At 54.7% G+C, this 23,546-nt stretch overlaps 8 non-coding genes across 8 annotated transcripts; all 8 read right to left on the bottom strand.

The window, feature by feature from the left end:
* Window positions 1–978: 978 nt before the first annotated feature.
* On the bottom strand, window positions 979–1,097 carry LOC141267049 (5S ribosomal RNA). Its single transcript, XR_012321067.1, has one exon. It is a non-coding gene; the product is annotated as a 5S ribosomal RNA (ribosomal RNA).
* A 1,685-nt stretch (window positions 1,098–2,782) lies between these two features.
* LOC141268240 (5S ribosomal RNA) lies at window positions 2,783–2,901 on the bottom strand. Its single transcript, XR_012321384.1, has one exon. It is a non-coding gene; the product is annotated as a 5S ribosomal RNA (ribosomal RNA).
* Window positions 2,902–4,607: 1,706 nt separating this feature from the next.
* Window positions 4,608–4,726, bottom strand: LOC141267650 (5S ribosomal RNA). The gene has a single exon (XR_012321325.1). It is a non-coding gene; the product is annotated as a 5S ribosomal RNA (ribosomal RNA).
* Window positions 4,727–16,049: 11,323 nt separating this feature from the next.
* Window positions 16,050–16,168, bottom strand: LOC141270362 (5S ribosomal RNA). Its single transcript, XR_012321600.1, has one exon. It is a non-coding gene; the product is annotated as a 5S ribosomal RNA (ribosomal RNA).
* Window positions 16,169–17,874: 1,706 nt separating this feature from the next.
* Window positions 17,875–17,993, bottom strand: LOC141269283 (5S ribosomal RNA). The gene has a single exon (XR_012321491.1). It is a non-coding gene; the product is annotated as a 5S ribosomal RNA (ribosomal RNA).
* Window positions 17,994–19,699: 1,706 nt separating this feature from the next.
* On the bottom strand, window positions 19,700–19,818 carry LOC141266380 (5S ribosomal RNA). The gene has a single exon (XR_012320418.1). It is a non-coding gene; the product is annotated as a 5S ribosomal RNA (ribosomal RNA).
* Window positions 19,819–21,524: 1,706 nt separating this feature from the next.
* Window positions 21,525–21,643, bottom strand: LOC141266379 (5S ribosomal RNA). The gene has a single exon (XR_012320417.1). It is a non-coding gene; the product is annotated as a 5S ribosomal RNA (ribosomal RNA).
* Window positions 21,644–23,349: 1,706 nt separating this feature from the next.
* On the bottom strand, window positions 23,350–23,468 carry LOC141270449 (5S ribosomal RNA). The gene has a single exon (XR_012321685.1). It is a non-coding gene; the product is annotated as a 5S ribosomal RNA (ribosomal RNA).
* Between the last annotated feature and the right edge of the window lie 78 nt (window positions 23,469–23,546).

Genomic DNA, 23,546 nt, shown 5'->3' with positions numbered 1-23,546 from the left:
TTGCATACGGCCGGCTGCGGGGTCAATAAGCACTCCTAGCCGTGGCAAGGAGCTCGGTGTGAGGCCTGGTAGAGGCGGCGGGGTTGCGTCCTTATCTTAGAGGTCTTGGGGGGCTTGGGACTTCCAGCCTCTACTTTACGTAAGGTCGGTGTCCAGCAAGGCGCCACTCAATGCTAGCCGAGCTGGGCAAGATGGCAAAACATCATCAAAATTGTCTACAATACCTGGTGTTCTCAGGAGGTGTCCCAACCAAGTATTTCCGAACCCATCTCTGCTTTGCTTCCGAGATCGGACGTATCCAAGGTGGTATGGCCAGTAGACACTGCTTGGCCCATCGCCCGGCCAGCCTTCCTCAGGCTCGCGTGGGGACGAGAACTCTGGCCGTTCTGGGGCGGTCTCCGAAGGACCGATGCATAGGCTGTGCCGTCCCTATAGGTGTTGTTTGTTGAGCAATGAAACACCTGCCGCATCAGATGTGTTTAAAAATGGCTCGGCGCAGGGTCTCCTGCAGGCTAAACCGTTCATCGCGGGGATGTGACAGAAAGAGCAAGCTGGACCCGCAACTTGGGGTGGAGCGAAACGCCCAGGAGTGAATGAAGGAAGAGGGTGAGATGGTTGCGAGTGAATTTGAGCTGCTCTTCGGGGGGGTCGTGTGGCCTGCAAAGGTGTTTTGCTTGGGTTGTGCTGTAAACTGGCCTCCAGGTTACCGGTGGTTGCCTCCAGGTCAGCGGTGGTTGCCTCCAGTCATGCGGGAGTCGCTGGTCCTGGTGAAAAGAAGCCTAGTATTAAAAGTAAATAAGCAACAATGCTGGAGGCCCACGGTGATGAGAAGGATGCTGGTATTTTGCAAGGATTAAATAGCGCAAGAGAGAAAGCAAATGAAAAGAAGAAAGGAGCATGTGTGCGCTTGTGAAAAAAGGAATGGAAAAAAGGCATAGAGGAGAGTGACCCCTGCTGGTGGAAGTAAGAAAAAGCAAAAGCCTACAGCACCTGGTATTCCCAGGCGGTCTCCCATCCAAGTACTAACCAGGCCCAACCCTGCTTATAATCGGAGATCAGACGAGATCAGGCGTGCTCAGGGTGGTGTGGCCGTAGGCAGAAACAGGCCTCTCACTTGCTGCTTTTCTACTTTGACGTCCGGTTGCCGGCTGCCCTTTCCAGTGCTTAGTAAGACAAGGTGCTTTTATGCTTTCCTTTCTCTTCACTTTTTTGCTGGCTCCTTAAAAAGGTCTTGTAGACAGAACGCCCCGCTCACAGCCGCTGAGCTCACTGATCGGCTGCCGCGCTGTCGACGGAACGTCAGCGTCGCGGCCAATGCCACAGGCCGGGAGCAGCGGCGAGACTCACCGGTAGACCTGGGTAGGGTGAGTAGAGCGCGGTTAGTTGCTTTCTAATAGCCTGCAGCCGGGGATTAACTTTTAATGAAAGGGAGCAACCCTTTTGACTGTCTGCAGCGCGCCGTACCTAGGATGCGCACACTCACACACAGCGAGCATGCACAAGTTGCTCGCACGAGACCACATTCCCTATTTGCACCTGCAGCTTTTCCGCCACCATGCGTCAGACTCTCCTGCCTGTCTTATTATTATTTCAGGGCCTTAGCAGGAACCACCCCCTCAATTCCCTCCCGCTCCTTCCTAGCACTGAGGTTAGCTCCTGGGCAGCTGTCTGATTGGGTTAGTTACACAAGCTTCTTTGAAGAAGAAGACGTTACTTCTGCTGGCCCTCGTTAGGCGGTCGCCCTCTAAAACCATCCCCTGGGCAGCTGCTGAAAGCCTGGCCCCTTCACAGCGCGAGATGCTTTTAACGCCATCATTTGCATACGGCCGGCTGCGGGGTCAATAAGCACTCCTAGCCGTGGCAAGGAGCTCGGTGTGAGGCCTGGTAGAGGCGGCGGGGTTGCGTCCTTATCTTAGAGGTCTTGGGGGGCTTGGGATGCTTGGGACTTCCAGCCTCTACTTTACGTAAGGTCGGTGTCCAGCAAGGCGCCACTCAATGCTAGCCGAGCTGGGCAAGATGGCAAAACGTCATCAAAATTGTCTACAATACCTGGTGTTCTCAGGAGGTGTCCCAACCAAGTATTTCTGAACCCATCTCTGCTTTGCTTCCGAGATCGGACGTATCCAAGGTGGTATGGCCAGTAGACGCTGCTTGGCCCATCGCCCGGCCAGCCTTCCTCAGGCTCGCGTGGGGACGAGAACTCTGGCCGTTCTGTGGCGGTCTCCGAACGACCGACGCATAGGCTGTGCCGTCCCTATAGGTGTTGTTTGTTGAGCAATGAAACACCTGCCGCATCAGATGTGTTTAAAAATGGCTCGGCGCAGGGTCTCCTGCAGGCTAAACTGTTCATCGCGGGGATGTGACAGAAAGAGCAAGCTGGACCCGCAACTTGGGGTGGAGCGAAACGCCCAGGAGTGAATGAAGGAAGAGGGTGAGATGGTTGCGAGTGAATTTGAGCTGCTCTTCGGGGGGGTCGTGTGGCCTGCAAAGGTGTTTTGCTTGGGTTGTGCTGTAAACTGGCCTCCAGGTTACCGGTGGTTGCCTCCAGTCATGCGGGAGTCGCTGGTCCTGGTGAAAAGAAGCCTAGTATTAAAAGTAAATAAGCAACAATGCTGGAGGCCCACGGTGATGAGAAGGATGCTGGTATTTTGCAAGGATTAAATAGCGCAAGAGAGAAAGCAAATGAAAAGAAGAAAGGAGCATGTGTGCGCTTGTGAAAAAAGGAATGGAAAAAAGGCATAGAGGAGATTGACCCCTGCTGGTGGAAGTAAGAAAAGGCAAAAGCCTACAGCACCTAGTATTCCCAGGCGGTCTCCCATCCAAGTACTAACCAGGCCCAACCCTGCTTAGCTTCCGAGATCAGACGAGATCGGGCGTGTTCAGGGTGGTGTGGCCATAGGCAGAGACAGGCCTCTCACTTGCTGCTTTTCCACTTTGACGTCCGGTTGCCGGCTGCCCTTTCCAGTGCTTAGTAAGACAAGGTGCTTTTGTGCTTTCTTTTCTCTTCACTTTTTTGCTGGCTCCTTAAAAAGGTCTTGTAGACAGAACGCCCCGCTCAGAGCCGCTGAGCTCACTGATCGGCTGCCGCGCTGTCGACGGAACGTCAGCGTCGCGGCCAATGCCACAGGCCGGGAGCAGCGGCGAGACTCACCGGTAGACCTGGGTAGGGTGAGTAGAGCGCGGTTAGTTGCTTTCTAATAGCCTGCAGCCGGGGATTAACTTTTAATGAAAGGGAGCAACCCTTTTGACTGTCTGCAGCGCGCCGTACCTAGGAAGCGCACACTCACACACAGCGAGCATGCACAAGTTGCTCGCACGAGACCACATTCCCTATTTGCACCTGCAGCTTTTCCGCCACCATGCGTCAGACTCTCCTGCCTGTCTTATTATTATTTCAGGGCCTTAGCAGGAACCACCCCCTCAATTCCCTCCCGCTCCTTCCTAGCACTGAGGTTAGCTCCTGGGCAGCTGTCTGATTGGGTTAGTTACACAAGATTCTTTGAAGAAGAAGACGTTACTTCTGCTGGCCCTCGTTAGGCGGTCGCCCTCTAAAACCATCCCCTGGGCAGCTGCTGAAAGCCTGGCCCCTTCACAGCGCGAGATGCTTTTAACGCCATCATTTGCATACGGCCGGCTGCGGGGTCAATAAGCGCTCCTAGCCGTGGCAAGGAGCTCGGTGTGAGGCCTGGTAGAGGCGGCGGGGTTGCGTCCTTATCTTAGAGGTCTTGGGGGGCTTGGGATGCTTGGGACTTCCAGCCTCTACTTTACGTAAGGTCGGTGTCCAGCAAGGCGCCACTCAATGCTAGCCGAGCTGGGCAAGATGGCAAAACGTCATCAAAATTGTCTACAATACCTGGTGTTCTCAGGAGGTGTCCCAACCAAGTATTTCCGAACCCATCTCTGCTTTGCTTCCGAGATCGGACGTATCCAAGGTGGTATGGCCAGTAGACGCTGCTTGGCCCATCACCCGGCCAGCCTTCCTCAGGCTCGCGTGGGGACGAGAACTCTGGCCGTTCTGGGGCGGTCTCCGAAGGACCGATGCATAGGCTGTGCCGTCCCTATAGGTGTTGTTTGTTGAGCAATGAAACACCTGCCGCATCAGATGTGTTTAAAAATGGCTCGGCGCAGGGTCTCCTGCAGGCTAAACCGTTCATTGCGGGGATGTGACAGAAAGAGCAAGCTGGACCCGCAACTTGGGGTGGAGCGAAACGCCCAGGAGTGAATGAAGGAAGAGGGTGAGATGGTTGCGAGTGAATTTGAGCTGCTCTTCGGGGGGGTCGTGTGGCCTGCAAAGGTGTTTTGCTTGGGTTGTGCTGTAAACTGGCCTCCAGGTTACCGGTGGTTGCCTCCAGGTCAGCGGTGGTTGCCTCCAGTCATGCGGGAGTCGCTGGTCCTGGTGAAAAGAAGCCTAGTATTAAAAGTAAATAAGCAACAATGCTGGAGGCCCACGGTGATGAGAAGGATGCTGGTATTTTGCAAGGATTAAATAGCGCAAGAGAGAAAGCAAATGAAAAGAAGAAAGGAGCATGTGTGCGCTTGTGAAAAAAGGAATGGAAAAAAGGCAAAGAGGAGAGTGACCCCTGCTGGTGGAAGTAAGAAAAGGCAAAAGCCTACAGCACCTGGTATTCCCAGGCGGTCTCCCATCCAAGTACTAACCAGGCCCGACCCTGCTTATCTTCTGAGATCAGACGAGATCAGGCGTGTTCAGGGTGGTGTGACCGTAGGCAGAGACAGGCCTCTCACTTGCTACTTTTCCACTTTGACGTCCGGTTGCCGGCTGCCCTTTCCAGTGCTTAGTAAGACAAGGTGCTTTTGTGCTTTCTTTTCTCTTCACTTTTTTGCTGGCTCCTTAAAAAGGTCTTGTAGACAGAACGCCCCGCTCAGAGCCGCTGAGCTCACTGATCGGCTGCCGCGCTGTCGACGGAACGTCAGCGTCGCGGCCAATGCCACAGGCCGGGAGCAGCGGCGAGACTCACCGGTAGACCTGGGTAGGGTGAGTAGAGCACGGTTAGTTGCTTTCTAATAGCCTGCAGCCGGGGATTAACTTTTAATGAAAGGGAGCAACCCTTTTGACTGTCTGCAGCGCGCTGTACCTAGGAAGCGCACACTCACACACAGCGAGCATGCACAAGTTGCTCGCACGAGACCACATTCCCTATTTGCACCTGCAGCTTTTCCGCCACCATGCGTCAGACTCCCCTGTCTGTCTTATTATTATTTCAGGGCCTTAGCAGGAACCACCCCCTCAATTCCCTCCCGCTCCTTCCTAGCACTGAGGTTAGCTCCTGGGCAGCTGTCTGATTGGGTTAGTTACACAAGATTCTTTGAAGAAGAAGACGTTACTTCTGCTGGCCCTCGTTAGTCGGTCGCCCTCTAAAACCATCCCCTGGGCAGCTGCTGAAAGCCTGGCCCCTTCACAGCGCGAGATGCTTTTAACGCCATCATTTGCATACGGCCGGCTGCGGGGTCAATAAGCACTCCTAGCCGTGGCAAGGAGCTCGGTGTGAGGCCTGGTAGAGGCGGCGGGGTTGCGTCCTTATCTTAGAGGTCTTGGGGGGCTTGGGATGCTTGGGACTTCCAGCCTCTACTTTACGTAAGGTCGGTGTCCAGCAAGGCGCCACTCAATGCTAGCCGAGCTGGGCAAGATGGCAAAACGTCATCAAAATTGTCTTCAATACCTGGTGTTCTCAGGAGGTGTCCCAACCAAGTATTTCCGAACCCATCTCTGCTTTGCTTCCGAGATCGGACATATCCAAGGTGGTATGGCCAGTAGACGCTGCTTGGCCCATCGCCCGGCCAGCCTTCCTCAGGCTCGCGTGGGGACGAGAACTCTGGCCGTTCTGGGGCGGTCTCCGAAGGACCGATGCATAGGCTGTGCCGTCCCTATAGGTGTTGTTTGTTGAGCAATGAAACACCTGCCGCATCAGATGTGTTTAAAAATGGCTCGGCGCAGGGTCTCCTGCAGGCTAAACCGTTCATCGCGGGGATGTGACAGAAAGAGCAAGCTGGACCCGCAACTTGGGGTGGAGCGAAACGCCCAGGAGTGAATGAAGGAAGAGGGTGAGATGGTTGTGTGACACCCCAGGGGTCTGGTTGCCACAGTAACGTAATGTTATGTCTGAGAGCAGGTGGGAGGTCCTTTAGTCAGGGATCCTGTGCATGCCACACCTCCTGCCCAGTCTTGGGAGGGGAAGAACTTCCCCTATATAAACCTGGGGCTGAGGCAGGGTGAGTGAGTAGAAGAAGAGAAGAAGTAGAAACAGCATAGGAAGAAACAGCAGTTACAAGGAGTCAGGGGCTGGCAGCTGCAGAGTTCGCCCTGACTAAGAAGACTTTTTACCGGACCCGGAGTCCGAGGCTGTGGGGACTAATTCCTGCCCAGCAGCAGAATCCGTCAGGCAGGGGATTTCAGGTCCTCTGGCCCAGAAGCCCGAAGGCACGGTCACACGCGTGGGACCAGCACCGCCATCGTGGAGCGGAAGCCATTAGAAGGCCCCGAGTCACCGGCCATACGGGTGAGCACCACACGGTACACTCAGGGACGTGGGCTACTTACATCAGCTCCTAGCAAGGTAGCCAGAAGAGTACAGTCAGTTTGGGAGGCCTACAACTACGCCTGGCCAGGGGAGATCCCATCTGCTCAAGGACTGACCAGGCCCCATCCGCTAGCAAGTACTCCGGGAGGGTCTTTTGTTGTTACCAGTAAAGACCCTGAACTACACCGTACCGTCTCTGAGTGGTTCCTGCTACCCCCATCATCCACATCTGCTGCCCTGAGGCCATACCCCTCCCGTTGGGGGTTATACCATCTACGCTGCACAATCCCACCATCGGCCTCAGCGGTCTGCCCTGCAGCAGCAGCCCCCTGGCTGCACTCAACGGGTGGCGTAGTCATCAACCATTTACTACTAATGGACTGCCGTCTAGTTTGACTCCCTGGGCACGGACCGGGTCACCGCCACGAGACTACAACCCTCCACAGATCCGGCTCCGGGTAAGCTCCCGCATGCGCAGCGCAGCGCGACACAGGCCCAGGGGCGCGTCAACTTTGGCGTAGTCGGCAGGATCTCGTGCCCGCAACCACCGGGTACTGCGTGCCTGAAAAGCAAAGACTGTTCAAACTTACCAGTGGTGAAGATTCCCGCTATCCGTGGAGGTTTCCCGCCATCCGGCGCCATCTTCGACCTTCTTCCCGCCATCCGTGGAGTTTTCCCGCCATTGGACGCCATCTTGAGGACGCCGCGCGGGAAGAAGAGGGGCGTGGACTCCGGAAGCGCGCGAGAACTGAAGCCCCGCCTCACGTCCGGACGTTGCGTAAGGTCCTGGAAGGAGCCCAGCAGACGCCGACGTCACAGGAGCGCGACGGAAGGTCCTCAACCCTGACGATCCACTGCGGAGCCGCGGCCTACGGAAGAGGATCATCGCAAGGTAGGCCACGGTCCACTAGGGGGGAGGAAGATGTCGGATACGGAGGAGAGCTTCACTGCCTCAACCCCCACCAGCGCTACCGCTGCTGCAGTTATGCCCTTCACCATGCCCTATATCCCGGGAGCAGCTTGGCTACCCCAGTACTCAGGGGAGTCACATACCCTGCATGACTTTAGAGAAAAGCTGGATAGCCTCTTCCAGGTGTACCCCCTCACAGAAGAGCAAAAAGTGAGCATCCTGGTGGCCCAACTAACCGGGGCAGCCAAAAGAGAAGTAAAATCTTGGCCACCTGGGAGGAGGACTGTCGCAGAGATACTAACCCGGCTGAGGGACACCTTCGATACCCGCACCTCAGCCGAGATCAAGCTTAGATTCTACGGGTGCAAGCAGCGAGCGCATGAGAGTATAAGGGACTATGCACTAAACCTACAAGAGGCCCTGAGGGCCATAAAGCAGACCGACCCTGATGGGGTGGGAAACGAGGACAGGCTGTTGACTGAACAATTTATAGAGGGTTTATATTGCAATGCCCACCGAACCCAGTTGCGGGCAATGGCCTTACAGGATCCCCATCTGGACTTTGCACAGTTCAAGGATAGAGCTATCCGGGTGCTCCGAGAACCAGCACCGGGTGGCGTTGTGACCCACAGGCGCCCAGCTATCACTTACCACCAGGAGGCGGCGCCCTTGTCGACAGGGCCTGTGGGAGCTCATGCGCAGGCTTTGGACAATGACCCGGCTCCAGACCTACACCATCAGGTCCAAGAGCTAGTTAAGAGCGTTGCTGCGCTAACCCGAACTGTGCAGTCTTTACAGGTTTCCACCCCAGGGAAGATCCAGCTGGCATCCGGACCGGAGGACATCCCGTGGCGTCGACCAAGGAGGACCCCACCGGCCAGAGGAAGACTCAGTGACCGATACAGCGAGGACGGACGACCCATCTGCCGCCGCTGCAATCAACCCGGACATATGGAAAGGTACTGTTCTTTAAACGGGCACAACCTGGGGTAGAGGGCCAACCCCCAGGAAAAAGATCACCAGGCCCATCGAACTGGCGCGACAGATATGTGGGAGGACGTCCAGTCTTGCCTGTGGTACTGGATGGCATTCCCATGAGTGCCCTACTGGATACCGGGTCACAGGTCACCACCATCCCGTACGTGCTCTTCAAGCAGTACTGGAATGACTCGGATATTACCCGCTACCCTGACGACGACTTGAGTATCATCGCCAGCAATGGCCAGCCCGTGCCACAGATCGGATTTAAAGAGGTGACCCTCAAAATCGGTAGAGTCGAACTGGCCGCACAGGGACTGATCATTGTAGATATTGATAAACATGAGAGTCACCCAAAAATAACTCTAGGAACTAACGTAATTGAAAATTGTCTTGCAGAGGTGATTTTCCTTTTACAGCAGGTTGCCAAGAACGCCAGCTCCGGCGAGCAGCGGGTGCTCCAGAAAGAGATCCGGGCACTGATGCAACGGCAACAAGTGGAACTCTCCGGCGGTGAGATTGGTAGCGTAAGAATGTGTGACCCTTTTCCTATTGCCATGCCCCCAAAAAGTGAAATGATGATTTGGTGCCGGGCAGCTATTGGTCTGAGAGGTAGAGATTACCAGGCAATGGTAGAACCAGTTTACTCAGACAGTAGGCCCACCATTTTGACAGCACGGGGGGTGGTCAATGTACGCCATGGGAGGGTGCCCGTTCGCATAATAAATATCGGGGAGAGGGAAGTGTACCTGCCCCGGTATGCCACGCTAGCCAAATTATATACCACTAATCAAAATTTTATACAATCTGTGGAACCCTTGCCTCCATCTCACCCGGAGGAAGGTAACGGCTCTAAGAAAGACATGGAGGACTGGTGTCAGCAACTACATCTGGGTACTGACTCCACTCCCTCACATCAGAAACAAGGAGTCTATCGGGTGGTTCAAGAGTATGAGAGAGTGTTTAGTAAACACCCGTTAGACTTCGGGCGAGTCAAGGGGGTAGAACACCGCATCCCCACGGGAGATCATCCTCCCATAAAAGAGAGGTATCGACCCGTACCCCCTGCACATTACCAACACGCCAAGGGGATGCTTAGAGACATGAAGGAGGCTGGGGTAATCCGGGATAGCTGTAGCCCCTGGGCAGCCCCACTAGTTTTAGTCAAAAAGAAAGACAACACCATGAGGATGTGTGTAGATTACCGGAAAATCAACCGTATCACACACAAGGATGCGTACCCCTTACCAAGGATAGAGGAGTCATTGGCTGCTTTAAGATCTGCTAACTTCTTCTCTACCTTGGATCTCACTAGCGGGTACTGGCAGGTTCCTGTAGCAGAGGCGGACCGGGAGAAGACCGCATTCACCACCCCGATGGGACTTAGCGAGTTCACCTGCATGCCGTTCGGACTCTGCAACGCCCCAGGAACCTTCCAACGATTAATGGAGTGCTGTCTGGGCCACAGAAACTTCGAGACGGTCCTGTTGTACCTGGACGATGTCATCGTATACTCCAAAACTTATGAGGACCACCTGAAACACCTGGCGGAGGTGTTCGAAGCTCTGGCGAGTTACGGCCTAAAGGTGAAACCCTCCAAGTGTCACCTCCTGAAACCAAAGGTGCAATACCTGGGACACGTGGTGAGCGCTGACGGAGTGGCTCCCGACCCCGATAAGATCACCGCAATTAAGGGATGGCCAAGCCCCTCCAGCGTAAAAGAAGTGCGGCAGTTCCTAGGGTTGGTAGGCTACTACCGAAGGTTTATTCCCGGTTTCACCAAAAAGGCAGCACCTATGCAGGACCTCCTGATAGGCCAGTCCCGGAAGGCCAAGAACCAGAAGCCGCCCTTCAAATGGGAAAAGCTAGAAGAAGAGTCCTTCCGCCAGCTGAAGATGGCCCTCACGGGGGATGAAATCTTGGCGTACCCGGACTATAGCCAGCCCTTCATCCTCTACACCGACGCCAGTAACATCGGGCTAGGAGCCGTACTGTCCCAGATTCAGCAGGGGAGAGAACGAGTAATCTCCTATGCCAGCCGAAAACTGCGACCCACCGAAAGGAACCCCGAAAATTACAGCTCATTTAAGCTAGAGTTCCTGGCCGTGGTATGGGCAGTCACCGAGCGCTTTAGGCATTACCTCGCTTCTTCCCGGTTCACCGTATACACGGATAACAACCCGTTGACACACCTGGACACGGCAAGACTCGGTGCCCTGGAGCAGAGGTGGATGGCCCGTCTGTCCAACTACGAGTTCACAATCAAATACCGGGCAGGACGCTCCAATACTAACGCGGACGCCCTGTCCAGGATGCCCAACCTGCCGGACGAAGGAGAAGATCCGGAGGGACTGGAAGAAGTTGAACTCCCTGCGTTCCACCGTCATGGGACTATCCAGTATTCCCACCGGGTAAGGGGTAAGCAGGCTGCTACGTTGAACCCCTTACCCCACTACAACTGGGCGGAAACGCAAGACAGCGACCCTGCCGTCCGACTGGTGAAGGAGATGCTGACTCGGCCGGAGGCTCGCCTTGAACCAGACGCTCCGGAGGAAGCCAAACAACTATGGGCGGAGAAGAGTCGACTATTCCTTTACAAGGGGAAGTTGTGCCGCAGAATGGTCAACTCCCGGACGCATGAACTACTCTGGCAAGTAGTGGTGCCCCGAAGAGACGCAGCCATGGTGATGGAGGCATACCACGACGGAGCTGGACACTTCGGGTGGAAAAAGCTGGAGTTCCTGCTGCGCGAGCGGTTCCACTGGGTAGGCATGAGGGGAACCATCGAGAAGTGGTGCAGAGACTGTGGCCCGTGCAATCTGAGAAGGAAGGACCGGGCCAGCCAGAAGACTCCCCTGCAGTCCATCGTCACCCGGCAACCGTTGGAACTGGTAGCCTTGGATCATGTAAAACTGACCCCAAGCAGAAGTGGCTACGTCTACGCGTTAACCATCGTGGATCATTACTCCCGGTTCTTGGTTGTCGTCCCCGTCAAGGACTTAACGGCTCAAACAGCAACTAGGGCCTTCCAGCAGCACTTCTGCCGTCCACACGGGTACCCGGACCAAGTGCTGACGGACCAGGGACCTGCCTTTGAAGCGGAGGTCTTCCAGGAATTCTGCAATCTGTATGGCTGCCGGAAGATAAGGACGACACCCTACCATCCGCAAACTAATGGACTTTGTGAAAAAATGAACCAGGTGGTAATGGATCTTCTAAAAACATTGCCCCTGGAAGAACGCAGTCTGTGGCCTGAGAAGTTGCCCGATCTGGTGGACCTATACAACCACATCCCGGTAGGTTCCACCAACTGTACCCCGGCTTACCTAATGAGGGCGAGACCTGGTAAGTTACCTGTTGACCTGGAAATGGGAGTCCTGACACCTGAGGACACTTCACCAGAAACAGACTGGGACACAGAGAGGCAGCAGCAGTACCGGAGAGTACAGGAGAGCGTGGAGCGAAGTCTCTGTCAGGCTAGGGAAAGACAAGAGAAGACTTACAACCAGTATGCTCCCGCTGTTCCCCTGGTACCCGGAGAGCAGGTCTTGAAGAGGAAAAGACGGCTCCACAAGTTGGATGACCAGTGGGAGAAGGACCCGTACACCGTACTGCCCTCAAGCCACGAGAACCCGAAGGTCTGTACCATCAGTAAAGACGGAGGGGAAACCACAGCCATTGTATCCCGGGACCACCTGAAGAAGTGTCCCGAACAACTGAGGAACCCTGAAGAGGAACAAGAAGACCATCGACCCGTGGGAGAAAGGGAAGATATGGTTAGTACCGTGCTCGGGGACTTCCCTCGGTCTTGGACTCAAGTCAATGGTGCAGTTGTGGTACCCGTACTCACCTTCCTCCAACCATCATCCCAAGAACCTACGGAGCAACGGGTAGAGCTGGAAGAACAGCCGGTCCAGGAGGCAGAAGACTCCACACAAGTAGAACAGGAGAATCAACCCTCTGCTTATAGTGAGCCTGCCGTACCCCTAGTGAGACAAAGAGCCGGTAGACAGCTGCCCAGTTTACCCTTGACAGCTCCTACACCCTGTAGTTCAGGGCCAGACAGTCAGCTCCGTAGGTCCACTAGGGCCACTAGAGGCCAGTTACCCGCACGTTGGAGGATCTAAATGTTTAAGCTATTTTATAATGTTTACCTGTCTATAGTTGCTTGTGTGTAATTTTGTATTTCTAGTTGTTTTTAGGAATCCTTGGTGGATTTACCGGGAATCCTTGTATATAGTTGGAGCGTAACCCAGGATGGACTAAAGACTGTCAAGGACTCGGGGTAGAACAGACCCCTACCTGGTTACGTCTTCCTGTGTTGGTGAAATGGACACCTTGCTTTCTTCAGAGACTGCACCCGGTTGCGGACACGCCGTAACCATCTTTATGTGTTTTCTTATTGTATTATTAATGTTTTGCCTTGTTATGTTTTCTAAATGTGTTTAGTCCCGGAGTACTAAATTTTACTAGGGGGGAATGTGACACCCCAGGGGTCTGGTTGCCACAGTAACGTAATGTTATGTCTGAGAGCAGGTGGGAGGTCCTTTAGTCAGGGATCCTGTGCATGCCACACCTCCTGCCCAGTCTTGGGAGGGGAAGAACTTCCCCTATATAAACCTGGGGCTGAGGCAGGGTGAGTGAGTAGAAGAAGAGAAGAAGTAGAAACAGCATAGGAAGAAACAGCAGTTACAAGGAGTCAGGGGCTGGCAGCTGCAGAGTTCGCCCTGACTAAGAAGACTTTTTACCGGACCCGGAGTCCGAGGCTGTGGGGACTAATTCCTGCCCAGCAGCAGAATCCGTCAGGCAGGGGATTTCAGGTCCTCTGGCCCAGAAGCCCGAAGGCACGGTCACACGCGTGGGACCAGCACCGCCATCGTGGAGCGGAAGCCATTAGAAGGCCCCGAGTCACCGGCCATACGGGTGAGCACCACACGGTACACTCAGGGACGTGGGCTACTTACATCAGCTCCTAGCAAGGTAGCCAGAAGAGTACAGTCAGTTTGGGAGGCCTACAACTACGCCTGGCCAGGGGAGATCCCATCTGCTCAAGGACTGACCAGGCCCCATCCGCTAGCAAGTACTCCGGGAGGGTCTTTTGTTGTTACCAGTAAAGACCCTGAACTACACCGTACCGTCTCTGAGTGGTTCCTGCTACCCCCATCATCCACATCTGCTGCCCTGAGGCCATACCCCTCCCGTTGGGGGTTATACCATCTACGCTGCACAATCCCACCATCGGCCTCAGCGGTCTGCCCTGCAGCAGCAGCCCCCTGGCTGCACTCAACGGGTGGCGTAGTCATCAACCATTTACTACTAATGGACTGCCGTCTAGTTTGACTCCCTGGGCACGGACCGGGTCACCGCCACGAGACTACAACCCTCCACAGATCCGGCTCCGGGTAAGCTCCCGCATGCGCAGCGCAGCGCGACACAGGCCCAGGGGCGCGTCAGTTGCGAGTGAATTTGAGCTGCTCTTCGGGGGGGTCGTGTGGCCTGCAAAGGTGTTTTGCTTGGGTTGTGCTGTAAACTGGCCTCCAGGTTACCGGTGGTTGCCTCCAGGTCAGCGGTGGTTGCCTCCAGTCATGCGGGAGTCGCTGGTCCTGGTGAAAAGAAGCCTAGTATTAAAAGTAAATAAGCAACAATGCTGGAGGCCCACGGTGATGAGAAGGATGCTGGTATTTTGCAAGGATTAAATAGCGCAAGAGAGAAAGCAAATGAAAAGAAGAAAGGAGCATGTGTGCGCTTGTGAAAAAAGGAATGGAAAAAAGGCATAGAGGAGAGTGACCCCTGCTGGTGGAAGTAAGAAAAGGCAAAAGCCTACAGCACCTGGTATTCCCAGGCAGTCTCCCATCCAAGTACTAACCAGGCCCGAGATCAGACGAGATCGGGCGTGTTCAGGGTGGTGTGGCCGTAGGCAGAGACAGGCTTCTCACTTGCTGCTTTTCCACTTTGACGTCCGGTTGCCGGCTGCCCTTTCCAGTGCTTAGTAAGACAAGGTGCTTTTGTGCTTTCTTTTCTCTTCACTTTTTTGCTGGCTCCTTAAAAAGGTCTTGTAGACAGAACGCCCCGCTCAGAGCCGCTGAGCTCACTGATCGGCTGCCGCGCTGTCGACGGAACGTCAGCGTCGCGGCCAATGCCACAGGCCGGGAGCAGCGGCGAGACTCACCGGTAGACCTGGGTAGGGTGAGTAGAGCACGGTTAGTTGCTTTCTAATAGCCTGCAGCCGGGGATTAACTTTTAATGAAAGGGAGCAACCCTTTTGACTGTCTGCAGCGCGCCGTACCTAGGAAGCGCACACTCACACACAGCGAGCATGCACAAGTTGCTCGCACGAGACCACATTCCCTATTTGCACCTGCAGCTTTTCCGCCACCATGCGTCAGACTCTCCTGCCTGTCTTATTATTATTTCAGGGCCTTAGCAGGAACCACCCCCTCAATTCCCTCCCGCTCCTTCCTAGCACTGAGGTTAGCTCCTGGGCAGCTGTCTGATTGGGTTAGTTACACAAGATTCTTTGAAGAAGAAGACGTTACTTCTGCTGGCCCTCGTTAGGCGGTCGCCCTCTAAAACCATCCCCTGGGCAGCTGCTGAAAGCCTGGCCCCTTCACAGCGCGAGATGCTTTTAACGCCATCATTTGCATACGGCCGGCTGCGGGGTCAATAAGCGCTCCTAGCCGTGGCAAGGAGCTCGGTGTGAGGCCTGGTAGAGGCGGCGGGGTTGCGTCCTTATCTTAGAGGTCTTGGGGGGCTTGGGATGCTTGGGACTTCCAGCCTCTACTTTACGTAAGGTCGGTGTCCAGCAAGGCGCCACTCAATGCTAGCCGAGCTGGTCAAGATGGCAAAACGTCATCAAAATTGTCTACAATACCTGGTGTTCTCAGGAGGTGTCCCAACCAAGTATTTCCGAACCCATCTCTGCTTTGCTTCCGAGATCGGACGTATCCAAGGTGGTATGGCCAGTAGACGCTGCTTGGCCCATCGCCCGGCCAGCCTTCCTCAGGCTCGCGTGGGGACGAGAACTCTGGCCGTTCTGGGGCGGTCTCAGAAGGACCGATGCATAGGCTGTGCCGTCCCTATAGGTGTTGTTTGTTGAGCAATGAAACACCTGCCGCATCAGATGTGTTTAAAAATGGCTCGGCGCAGGGTCTCCTGCAGGCTAAACCGTTCATCGCGGGGATGTGACAGAAAGAGCAAGCTGGACCCGCAACTTGGGGTGGAGCGAAACGCCCAGGAGTGAATGAAGGAAGAGGGTGAGATGGTTGCGAGTGAATTTGAGCTGCTCTTCGGGGGGGTCGTGTGGCCTGCAAAGGTGTTTTGCTTGGGTTGTGCTGTAAACTGGCCTCCAGGTTACCGGTGGTTGCCTCCAGGTCAGCGGTGGTTGCCTCCAGTCATGCGGGAGTCGCTGGTCCTGGTGAAAAGAAGCCTAGTATTAAAAGTAAATAAGCAACAATGCTGGAGGCCCACGGTGATGAGAAGGATGCTGGTATTTTGCAAGGATTAAATAGCGCAAGAGAGAAAGCAAATGAAAAGAAGAAAGGAGCATGTGTGCGCTTGTGAAAAAAGGAATGGAAAAAAGGCAAAGAGGAGAGTGACCCCTGCTGGTGGAAGTAAGAAAAGGCAAAAGCCTACAGCACCTGGTATTCCCAGGCGGTCTCCCATCCAAGTACTAACCAGGCCCGACCCTGCTTAGCTTCTGAGATCAGACGAGATCGGGCATGTTCAGGGTGGTGTGGCCGTAGGCAGAGACAGGTCTCTCACTTGCTGCTTTTCCACTTTGACGTCCGGTTGCCGGCTGCCCTTTCCAGTGCTTAGTAAGACAAGGTGCTTTTGTGCTTTCTTTTCTCTTCACTTTTTTGCTGGCTCCTTAAAAAGGTCTTGTAGACAGAACGCCCCGCTCAGAGCCGCTGAGCTCACTGATCGGCTGCCGCGCTGTCGACGGAACGTCAGCGTCGCGGCCAATGCCACAGGCCGGGAGCAGCGGCGAGACTCACCGGTAGACCTGGGTAGGGTGAGTAGAGCGCGGTTAGTTGCTTTCTAATAGCCTGCAGCCGGGGATTAACTTTTAATGAAAGGGAGCAACCCTTTTGACTGTCTGCAGCGCGCCGTACCTAGGAAGCGCACACTCACACACAGCGAGCATGCACAAGTTGCTCGCACGAGACCACATTCCCTATTTGCACCTGCAGCTTTTCCGCCACCATGCGTCAGACTCTCCTGCCTGTCTTATTATTATTTCAGGGCCTTAGCAGGAACCACCCCCTCAATTCCCTCCCGCTCCTTCCTAGCACTGAGGTTAGCTCCTGGGCAGCTGTCTGATTGGGTTAGTTACACAAGATTCTTTGAAGAAGAAGACGTTACTTCTGCTGGCCCTCGTTAGGCGGTCGCCCTCTAAAACCATCCCCTGGGCAGCTGCTGAAAGCCTGGCCCCTTCACAGCGCGAGATGCTTTTAACGCCATCATTTGCATACGGCCGTCTGCGGGGTCAATAAGCACTCCTAGCCGTGGCAAGGAGCTCGGTGTGAGGCCTGGTAGAGGCGGCGGGGTTGCGTCCTTATCTTAGAGGTCTTGGGGGGCTTGGGATGCTTGGGACTTCCAGCCTCTACTTTACGTAAGGTCGGTGTCCAGCAAGGCGCCACTCAATGCTAGCCGAGCTGGGCAAGATGGCAAAACGTCATCAAAATTGTCTACAATACCTGGTGTTCTCAGGAGGTGTCCCAACCAAGTATTTCCGAACCCATCTCTGCTTTGCTTCCGAGATCGGACATATCCAAGGTGGTATGGCCAGTAGACGCTGCTTGGCCCATCGCCCGGCCAGCCTTCCTCAGGCTCGCGTGGGGACGAGAACTCTGGCCGTTCTGGGGCGGTCTCCGAAGGACCGATGCATAGGCTGTGCCGTCCCTATAGGTGTTGTTTGTTGAGCAATGAAACACCTGCCGCATCAGATGTGTTTAAAAATGGCTCGGCGCAGGGTCTCCTGCAGGCTAAACCGTTCATCGCGGGGATGTGACAGAAAGAGCAAGCTGGACCCGCAACTTGGGGTGGAGCGAAACGCCCAGGAGTGAATGAAGGAAGAGGGTGAGATGGTTGCGAGTGAATTTGAGCTGCTCTTCGGGGGGGTCGTGTGGCCTGCAAAGGTGTTTTGCTTGGGTTGTGCTGTAAACTGGCCTCCAGGTTACCGGTGGTTGCCTCCAGGTCAGCGGTGGTTGCCTCCAGTCATGCGGGAGTCGCTGGTCCTGGTGAAAAGAAGCCTAGTATTAAAAGTAAATAAGCAACAATGCTGGAGGCCCACGGTGATGAGAAGGATGCTGGTATTTTGCAAGGATTAAATAGCGCAAGAGAGAAAGCAAATGAAAAGAAGAAAGGAGCATGTGTGCGCTTGTGAAAAAAGGAATGGAAAAAAGGCATAGAGGAGAGTGACCCCTGCTGGTGGAAGTAAGAAAAGGCAAAAGCCTACAGCACCTGGTATTCCCAGGCGGTCTCCCATCCAAGTACTAACCAGGCCCGACCCTGCTGAGCTTCCGAGATCAGACGAGATCGGGCGTGTTCAGGGTGGTGTGGCCGTAGGCAGAGACAGGCCTCTCACTTGCTGCTTTTCCACTTTGACGTCCGGTTGCCGGCTGCCCTTTCCAGTGCTTAGTAAGACAAGGTGCTTTTGTGCTTTCTTTTCTCTTCACTTTTTTGCTGGCTCCTTAAAAAGGTCTTGTAGACAGAACGCCCCGCTCAGAGCCGCTGAGCTCACTGATCGGCTGCCGCGCTGTCGACGGAACGTCAGCGTCGCGGCCAATGCCACAGGCCGGGAGCAGCGGCGAGACTCACCGGTAGACCTGGGTAGGGTGAGTAGAGCGCGGTTAGTTGCTTTCTAATAGCCTGCAGCCGGGGATTAACTTTTAATGAAAGGGAGCAACCCTTTTGACTGTCTGCAGCGCGCCGTACCTAGGAAGCGCACACTCACACACAGCGAGCATGCACAAGTTGCTCGCACGAGACCACATTCCCTATTTGCACCTGCAGCTTTTCCGCCACCATGCGTCAGACTCTCCTGCCTGTCTTATTATTATTTCAGGGCCTTAGCAGGAACCACCCCCTCAATTCCCTCCCGCTCCTTCCTAGCACTGAGGTTAGCTCCTGGGCAGCTGTCTGATTGGGTTAGTTACACAAGATTCTTTGAAGAAGAAGACGTTACTTCTGCTGGCCCTCGTTAGGCGGTCGCCCTCTAAAACCATCCCCTGGGCAGCTGCTGAAAGCCTGGCCCCTTCACAGCGCGAGATGCTTTTAACACCATCATTTGCATACGGCCGGCTGCGGGGTCAATAAGCACTCCTAGCCGTGGCAAGGAGCTCGGTGTGAGGCCTGGTAGAGGCGGCGGGGTTGCGTCCTTATCTTAGAGGTCTTGGGGGGCTTGGGATGCTTGGGACTTCCAGCCTCTACTTTACGTAAGGTCGGTGTCCAGCAAGGCGCCACTCAATGCTAGCCGAGCTGGGCAAGATGGCAAAACGTCATCAAAATTGTCTACAATACCTGGTGTTCTCAGGAGGTGTCCCAACCAAGTATTTCCGAACCCATCTCTGCTTTGCTTCCGAGATCGGACGTATCCAAGGTGGTATGGCCAGTAGACGCTGCTTGGCCCATCGCCTGGCCAGCCTTCCTCAGGCTCGCGTGGGGACGAGAACTCTGGCCGTTCTGGGGCGGTCTCCGAAGGACCGATGCATAGGCTGTGCCGTCCCTATAGGTGTTGTTTGTTGAGCAATGAAACACCTGCCGCATCAGATGTGTTTAAAAATGGCTCGGCGCAGGGTCTCCTGCAGGCTAAACCGTTCATCGCGGGGATGTGACAGAAAGAGCAAGCTGGACCCGCAACTTAGGGTGGAGCGAAACGCCCAGGAGTGAATGAAGGAAGAGGGTGAGATGGTTGCGAGTGAATTTGAGCTGCTCTTCGGGGGGGTCGTGTGGCCTGCAAAGGTGTTTTGCTTGGGTTGTGCTGTAAACTGGCCTCCAGGTTACTGGTGGTTGCCTCCAGGTCAGCGGTGGTTGCCTCCAGTCATGCGGGAGTCGCTGGTCCTGGTGAAAGGAAGCCTAGTATTAAAAGTAAATAAGCAACAATGCTGGAGGCCCACGGTGATGAGAAGGATGCTGGTATTTTGCAAGGATTAAATAGCGCAAGAGAGAAAGCAAATGAAAAGAAGAAAGGAGCATGTGTGCGCTTGTGAAAAAAGGAATGGAAAAAAGGCATAGAGGAGAGTGACCCCTGCTGGTGGAAGTAAGAAAAGGCAAAAGCCTACAGCACCTGGTATTCCCAGGCATTCTCCCATCCAAGTACTAACCAGGCCCAACCCTGCTTAGCTTCCGAGATCAGACGAGATCGGGTGTGTTCAGGGTGGTGTGGCCGTATGCAGAGACAGGCCTCTCACTTGCTGCTTTTCCACTTTGACGTCCGGTTGCCGGCTGCCCTTTCCAGTGCTTAGTAAGACAAGGTGCTTTTGTGCTTTCTTTTCTCTTCACTTTTTTGCTGGCTCCTTAAAAAGGTCTTGTAGACAGAACGCCCCGCTCAGAGCCGCTGAGCTCACTGATCGGCTGCCGCGCTGTCGACGGAACGTCAGCGTCGCGGCCAATGCCACAGGCCGGGAGCAGCGGCGAGACTCACCGGTAGACCTGGGTAGGGTGAGTAGAGCGCGGTTAGTTGCTTTCTAATAGCCTGCAGCCGGGGATTAACTTTTAATGAAAGGGAGCAACCCTTTTGACTGTCTGCAGCGCGCCGTACCTAGGAAGCGCACACTCACACACAGCGAGCATGCACAAGTTGCTCGCACGAGACCACATTCCCTATTTGCACCTGCAGCTTTTCCGCCACCATGCGTCAGACTCTCCTGCCTGTCTTATTATTATTTCAGGGCCTTAGCAGGAACCACCCCCTCAATTCTCTCCCGCTCCTTCCTAGCACTGAGGTTAGCTCCTGGGCAGCTGTCTGATTGGGTTAGTTACACAAGATTCTTTGAAGAAGAAGACGTTACTTCTGCTGGCCCTCGTTAGGCGGTCGCCCTCTAAAACCATCCCCTGGGCAGCTGCTGAAAGCCTGGCCCCTTCACAGCGCGAGATGCTTTTAACACCATCATTTGCATACGGCCGGCTGCGGGGTCAATAAGCACTCCTAGCCGTGGCAAGGAGCTCGGTGTGAGGCCTGGTAGAGGCGGCGGGGTTGCGTCCTTATCTTAGAGGTCTTGGGGGGCTTGGGATGCTTGGGACTTCCAGCCTCTACTTTACGTAAGGTCGGTGTCCAGCAAGGCGCCACTCAATGCTAGCCGAGCTGGGCAAGATGGCAAAACGTCATCAAAATTGTCTACAATACCTGGTGTTCTCAGGAGGTGTCCCAACCAAGTATTTCCGAACCCATCTCTGCTTTGCTTCCGAGATCGGACGTATCCAAGGTGGTATGGCCAGTAGACGCTGCTTGGCCCATCGCCTGGCCAGCCTTCCTCAGGCTCGCGTGGGGACGAGAACTCTGGCCGTTCTGGGGCGGTCTCCGAAGGACCGATGCATAGGCTGTGCCGTCCCTATAGGTGTTGTTTGTTGAGCAATGAAACACCTGCCGCATCAGATGTGTTTAAAAATGGCTCGGCGCAGGGTCTCCTGCAGGCTAAACCGTTCATCGCGGGGATGTGACAGAAAGAGCAAGCTGGACCCGCAACTTGGGGTGGAGCGAAACGCCCAGGAGTGAATGAAGGAAGAGGGTGAGATGGTTGCGAGTGAATTTGAGCTGCTCTTCGGGGGGGTCGTGTGGCCTGCAAAGGTGTTTTGCTTGGGTTGTGCTGTAAACTGGCCTCCAGGTTACTGGTGGTTGCCTCCAGGTCAGCGGTGGTTGCCTCCAGTCATGCGGGAGTCGCTGGTCCTGGTGAAAGGAAGCCTAGTATTAAAAGTAAATAAGCAACAATGCTGGAGGCCCACGGTGATGAGAAGGATGCTGGTATTTTGCAAGGATTAAATAGCGCAAGAGAGAAAGCAAATGAAAAGAAGAAAGGAGCATGTGTGCGCTTGTGAAAAAAGGAATGGAAAAAAGGCATAGAGGAGAGTGACCCCTGCTGGTGGAAGTAAGAAAAGGCAAAAGCCTACAGCACCTGGTATTCCCAGGCATTCTCCCATCCAAGTACTAACCAGGCCCAACCCTGCTTAGCTTCCGAGATCAGACGAGATCGGGTGTGTTCAGGGTGGTGTGGCCGTATGCAGAGACAGGCCTCTCACTTGCTGCTTTTCCACTTTGACGTCCGGTTGCCGGCTGCCCTTTCCAGTACTTAGTAAGACAAGGTGCTTTTGTGCTTTCTTTTCTCTTCACTTTTTTGCTGGCTCCTTAAAAAGGTCTTGTAGACAGAACGCCCCGCTCAGAGCCGCTGAGCTCACTGATCGGCTGCCGCGCTGTCGACGGAACGTCAGCGTCGCGGCCAATGCCACAGGCCGGGAGCAGCGGCGAGACTCACCGGTAGACCTGGGTAGGGTGAGTAGAGCGCGGTTAGTTGCTTTCTAATAGCCTGCAGCCGGGGATTAACTTTTAATGAAAGGGAGCAACCCTTTTGACTGTCTGCAGCGCGCCGTACCTAGGAAGCGCACACTCACACACAGCGAGCATGCACAAGTTGCTCGCACGAGACCACATTCCCTATTTGCACCTGCAGCTTTTCCGCCACCATGCGTCAGACTCTCCTGCCTGTCTTATTATTATTTCAGGGCCTTAGCAGGAACCACCCCCTCAATTCTCTCCCGCTCCTTCCTAGCACTGAGGTTAGCTCCTGGGCAGCTGTCTGATTGGGTTAGTTACACAAGATTCTTTGAAGAAGAAGACGTTACTTCTGCTGGCCCTCGTTAGGCGGTCGCCCTCTAAAACCATCCCCTGGGCAGCTGCTGAAAGCCTGGCCCCTTCACAGCGCGAGATGCTTTTAACGCCATCATTTGCATACGGCCGGCTGCGGGGTCAATAAGCGCTCCTAGCCGTGGCAAGGAGCTCGGTGTGAGGCCTGGTAGAGGCGGCGGGGTTGCGTCCTTATCTTAGAGGTCTTGGGGGGCTTGGGATGCTTGGGACTTCCAGCCTCTACTTTACGTAAGGTCGGTGTCCAGCAAGGCGCCACTCAATGCTAGCCGAGCTGGGCAAGATGGCAAAACGTCATCAAAATTGTCTACAATACCTGGTGTTCTCAGGAGGTGTCCCAACCAAGTATTTCCGAACCCATCTCTGCTTTGCTTCCGAGATCGGACGTAGCCAAGGTGGTATGGCCAGTAGACGCTGCTTGGCCCATCGCCTGGCCAGCCTTCCTCAGGCTCGCGTGGGGACGAGAACTCTGGCCGTTCTGGGGCGGTCTCCGAAGGACCGATGCATAGGCTGTGCCGTCCCTATAGGTGTTGTTTGTTGAGCAATGAAACACCTGCCGCATCAGATGTGTTTAAAAATGGCTCGGCGCAGGGTCTCCTGCAGGCTAAACCGTTCATCGCGGGGATGTGACAGAAAGAGCAAGCTGGACCCGCAACTTGGGGTGGAGCGAAACGCCCAGGAGTGAATGAAGGAAGAGGGTGAGATGGTTGCGAGTGAATTTGAGCTGCTCTTCGGGGGGGTCGTGTGGCCTGCAAAGGTGTTTTGCTTGGGTTGTGCTGTAAACTGGCCTCCAGGTTACCGGTGGTTGCCTCCAGGTCAGCGGTGGTTGCCTCCAGTCATGCGGGAGTCGCTGGTCCTGGTGAAAGGAAGCCTAGTATTAAAAGTAAATAAGCAACAATGCTGGAGGCCCACGGTGATGAGAAGGATGCTGGTATTTTGCAAGGATTAAATAGCGCAAGAGAGAAAGCAAATGAAAAGAAGAAAGGAGCATGTGTGCGCTTGTGAAAAAAGGAATGGAAAAAAGGCATAGAGGAGATTGACCCCTGCTGGTGGAAGTAAGAAAAGGCAAAAGCCTACAGCACCTAGTATTCCCAGGCGGTCTCCCATCCAAGTACTAACCAGGCCCAACCCTGCTTAGCTTCCGAGATCAGACAAGATCGGGCGTGTTCAGGGTGGTGTGGCCATAGGCAGAGACAGGCCTCTCACTTGCTGCTTTTCCACTTTGACGTCCGGTTGCCGGCTGCCCTTTCCAGTGCTTAGTAAGACA

This window comes from Phyllobates terribilis, unplaced genomic scaffold (assembly GCF_046119375.1).
Source record: "Phyllobates terribilis strain yellow unplaced genomic scaffold, ASM4611937v1 Scaffold_4__5_contigs__length_816908805, whole genome shotgun sequence".
Lineage (NCBI taxonomy): Eukaryota > Metazoa > Chordata > Amphibia > Anura > Dendrobatidae > Phyllobates > Phyllobates terribilis.
This window is presented reverse-complemented; position numbering and strand designations above follow the sequence as displayed.